Source organism: Cygnus olor, chromosome Z, assembly GCF_009769625.2.
Source record: "Cygnus olor isolate bCygOlo1 chromosome Z, bCygOlo1.pri.v2, whole genome shotgun sequence".
NCBI classification, from domain to species: Eukaryota; Metazoa; Chordata; class Aves; order Anseriformes; family Anatidae; genus Cygnus; species Cygnus olor.
In genome coordinates this window covers 80,283,538-80,288,531 of record NC_049198.1, presented here as the reverse complement: position 1 = coordinate 80,288,531, position 4,994 = coordinate 80,283,538, and positions in this window count along the sequence as shown.

Sequence of the window (4,994 nt, the reverse complement as noted above, 5' to 3'; positions counted from 1 at the left end):
GGTATGGCTTGCCTTCTATATTGATTTTGTTTCCTGCTTCGCAACAGGACTTCATGGCAGTTATATAAAAAAAATACAGAGAAACCTCTTGCTGTTGTTAAAAACAAAACAAAACAAAACCTAAAGAGGTAAAAAAAAATGCAAAATTCTTTGGGATAACTTCATCTAGAAAGAACACTAATATCAGTCTTAGGTGGAAGTGTTACTAAATAGAAAGATTCAAGTGGCAAAATACAAAACCAAAGCAACTGGATCAGTAGGAATCTAAGTGGAAACACATTCTTGTGGTTGAAATGTCTTTGTCTATAGTTTGTTTAAATAAACCTTCATACAGAGTCCAGTTCAAACACATCACAGACAACAAAAGACAGAAGAAAAAGAAGATGGGGAGATGGGAAACAGCTTAGAAAAATGGGCAATCCATAATGGTCTCTTTCAGAGAAGAGGGTGTAGTAAACATTATCTACATTTTCAGGATGAAACAAGTGTTTATTTTATTTTGGTAACCTTTTTTATCTCCCTTTCTAATGATACTCTCTGGAGTGTGCTCCCCAGAAAGCATGATTTTACCTGTGGATAGACACCATCATCCTGGAAGATGCTTAATGTTTTCAGCTGTCACTGGAGTTAACTTTAGCTTGTTGGGAGTTAAATACCCTTTGCAAATATGATCAGCCTCTTTTGCTCTGCATGGTTCTCTCTCCTGTCTCGACAAAACCATCCCATCATGTTCTGCTCTGCTTGTTTTGGTTTTTGTTGTGTTTTCTTGGGGAACAGTCTCAAAGATTGCTCTTCTCTGGACTCATCAGTGGCAGCTAAGGAAATCACATGTCTTTTGTCCAAAGGAGAAATAAATATCTAAGATTATTTGGCATGAGAAACATCGTACAGGGAAGATTGTTCTTAAGAAATCATAGAATGGTTTGGGTTGGAAGAGACCTTATAGACCACCCGCTTCCAACCCCCCTGCCATGGGCAGGGACACCTCCCAGCAGCCCAGGCTGCCCCCAGCCCCATCCAGCCTGGCCTTGGGCACTGCCAGGGATGGGGCAGCCCCAGCTCCTCGGGGCAGCCTGTGCTGGTGCCTCAGAGTAGAGAAGTTCTTCTTTCTAGATCACCTAATCTACCCACTTTTAGTTTCAAGCCCTTAACCATTGGCCTATCCCTACTCCCCCCGACGCAGAGTCCCTCCCCAGCCTTCCTGTAGCCCCCTTGAAGCACTGGAAGTCCACTGTAAGGTCTCCCCAGAGCCTTCTCTTCTCCAGGCTGAACAACCCCAACTCCTTCAGCCATAGGAGAGGTTCTCCAGTTCTTTGATCATCCCCACAGTCTCCTCTGGACTCATTCTGATACTTCTGTGTCCTTCATGTGTTGGAGGCCCCAGAGCTGAACACAGGGCTCCAGGTGGGGGTCTCACGAGAGCGGAGCAGAGGGGGACAATGCCCTCCCTCGCCCTGCTGGCCACCATGCTGTCGGTGCAGCCCAGGGTACGAGTGGCTTTCTGAGCTGCAAGCACACATTGCCAGCTCATGTCGAGCTTCTCATCAACCACCACCCCCAGAACCCTCTGCTCAGGGCTGCTCTCAATCCATTCTCTGCCCAGCCTGTTTTTGTGCTTGGGATTGCTCTCATTCAGATGCAGGGCCTTACATTTGGCCTTGTTGAACCTCATGAGACTCACACAAGCCCACCTCCCCGGCTTTTCAAAGTTCTCCTGGATGGCATCCCTTCCCTTCAGCGTGTTGACAGCACCACACAGCTTGGTGTCTGCAAGCTTGCTGAGGGTGCACTCAATCCCACTGTTCATGTCAGCGACAAAGATGTTAAACAGCACCGGTCGCTATAGTGACCCCTCAGGAACACCACTCCTCACTGGCCTCCCCCTAGACATTGAGCCATTGACCACAACTCTGTGAGTGTGGACATCCAGCCAATTCCTTACCCACCGAGTGGTCCATCCATCAAATCCGTGTCTCTCTAACTTAGAGACAAGGATATTGTGCAGGACAGTGCCAAATGCTTTGCACAAGTCCAGGTAGATGATGTCGGTTGCTCTTCCCCTACGCACCAATGCTGTAACCCCACTGTAGAAGGCCACCAGGTTTGTCAGTCAAGGCAAACCTTTAGTGAAGCCATGCTGGCTGTTCACCACTCACCTCTTTATTTTCCACGTGCCTTAGAATAGTTTCCAGGAGGATCTGCACCATGATCTGACTGGGCACAGAGCTGAGGCCTGTAGTTCCCTGGGTCTTCCTTTTTCCCTTTTTAAAAATGGGGGTTATGCTTCCCCTCTTGCAGCTGGCTTTAGATATGGCAGAATGGGAAAAATGCTCGCTCTTTCTCCTGACCCGTGGATGGTGGCAAATGCCCTGTGCAGGAGGTTCAAGCAACGGAAGCAGAGCTGCTGGCAGCACAGGGGCCAACCCATCTGGGCTGCTGCACTGCGCCAAGATCTTGCTGCCCAGGTAGAGAACCTGGTTGTAAAGTGCACCACGTGGATGCTCACGTACCTGAGCAGGGCCGCAGAAAAACAGCAAAACAACCAGTCCAGGCTGCTCAGATTGAAGTGTTCCCGTTTACACTTCACCCACAAGACCCCCCTCTTTACAAGCAGCAGGTCTAGGAGGGCACCTTTCCTAGTCAGCTCTCCTAGTACCTGTACCAAGAAGATAGCATCAACGTGCTTCGGAAATCTCCTGGACCTCTTTGTCTCAGCGACGTGATACTCCCGGTTGATGTCTGGCACGCTGAAGTCCCCCATAAGGACAAGGGCAGACGATCTAGAAGTTTTCTCAGTCCCTTAAAGCATAATTCATCAGTCCCTTAATTCATCGGAGTCGTCATCCTGGCCGACTCATCTACAGCGGACTCCCACAATGACATCCCTTTCAGCTGCCTGTCCCTTAGTCCTTACCCAGCGGCTCTAAACCCCATTGTCACCGACTGTGAGCTCCGTACAGCCCAGTGCCTCCGTTACGTAGCGCGTGCCCCCCGCCCCCCCCCGCCTCACCTGCCCTGCCCGTCCCTTCTGAAGAGCCTGGAACCATCCATCACAACGCACCAGTCACAGGCCTCTTCCCACCAGGTTTCACTCATGCCAACAGTGTCGTAGCTCTGGGATGGGGCCAAGGCTTCTAGCTCCTCTTGCTTGTTTCTCATGCTGCATGCGCTTGTGGAGAAATGTTTCAGATGTGCTTCATTGAACCCAGCCCCTCGCTGGGCAGACTGAAGGGTCTTGCTAGCAAATAGTCCCTCCGTTTTTGGTGTGCAGTCCATAGCTTATCGCTGGCAGGCCTGGCTTTGTCCCTTTCCGCCTCTGAATCTAGGTTTAAAGCCCTGTCAACCAGCCCTGCTTACTCCAAGGCAAAAATCCTTTTCCTCCTCTGAGAAAGGTGCTTCCCACCAGGACCCAGGTGGCTTGGTGTCATGTAGACCTTCCCATCAGCAAGGAACCCAAAACCGTGTTGGTGGCACCAGCCTCGGAGCCACTTGTTCATCTGCTGGGTCTGCCTGTCCCTTTCAGTATTGATACCTGCTACTGGAAAGATGGAGGAACACACTGCTCGTGCACCTAATCCTTCAACCAATTGCCGCAAAGCCGTAAAGTCCCTTTTGATCACTCTTGGATTTCTCTTTGCTACCTCATTACTGTCAACGTGAAAAAACAATGCAATGTTTGAGGGGCTTGCCATGGAGAGCTGGACCTAACCAGGGACGCTATTGCACGGGTTATGCCAGCACTTGTCTGCCAGCAAAGAGGCTTGCGGTGCACAAGGAGCTGGGAGGGGACAGAAGCAGGACAGCTGAGCTGAAGTAGCCAAAAGGATGTTCCATAACATAGGGCATCGTGCTGAACAATTACTATGAAGTGCTTGGCCAGGGTGGAATGAGGGCTGCTCCTTGGGGATGGGATAGGCATCAGGAAGAGGTTCTTCACTGAGAGGGTTGTCGCACACTGGAACAGGCTCCCCAGGGAAGCAGTCACTGCACCAAGCCTGTTGGAGTTTGAGAAGCATTTGGACTGTGCACTTAGTCACATGGTCTGAATTTTTGGGTAGACCTGTGTGGTGCCAGGAGTTGGACTCGATGATCCTTATGGGTCCCTTCCACCTCAGGATATTCTATGATTCAGTGATTCTGTGATTCTATGCCCCCAGAACTGGGCAGCGTCCAGGCACCGACTGCCAAGTGTAATTGTGGAGGACGCTGGCTTCCTTAAGCATGAGGCTTATTATTTGAGTCCATGCAGCCCAGTTTCCCTCCATTAGGACTCTCCTTTGTGAAAATTCACCCGGTGACAGGGAGCGACCTGGAAGCTTCGCAGCATCTGTATGCAGATGCCGTATGCAAGGAAAGCATAACCCTAACAAGCAATGGAAACAGCAAACGCTGCGTGCAAAACCACTCTTCTGCTCTCTTCATGACTTTGAGAGCTATTGTGTTAGGGATCTCTCCCATGTTTTAGGAATGTGTTCTCTTTTTAAAGTCTGTTTTGCGGAGAGACTGCTGCTGTACTTGCCATCCTGTGTGTAAGCAGAGGCTGCAACTTGCAACCCTACTCCAGCCAGGGATGGGTTTGCCACTTCACTCTGTGGGTATTTCTTCTTCCCCTGGACAGCCCTAATCTTCCCCCGATGTTGTGCTTAGGTTTTGGGATTTCTGTCCTCAAGAAGAGCTTTCTATTTCTTGCCTTGGCCTAGTGTTCAGTGCATTTTTCCTTTGGCCTAGAGAAATAACATTTTTAAATTAACCTCCATTTCTTCTGTTTCAGGCACAAAGGTTCCTTTTCTTCGGTCTTGTTCCCCATACACGACGTGGAGGAAAGACGCTTCTCCTTCCGTATAGCCAACATTATGACCATACTCATTATTCTACACAAGATGAGTCATCCTCTCCTCAATACCATACAGAAAAAACATTCCTAAATTTTTCTTTCTCCTTTCCTTTCTCCTTTCCTTTGCTTTCTCCTTTCCGTTTCCATTTCTGTTTCCCTC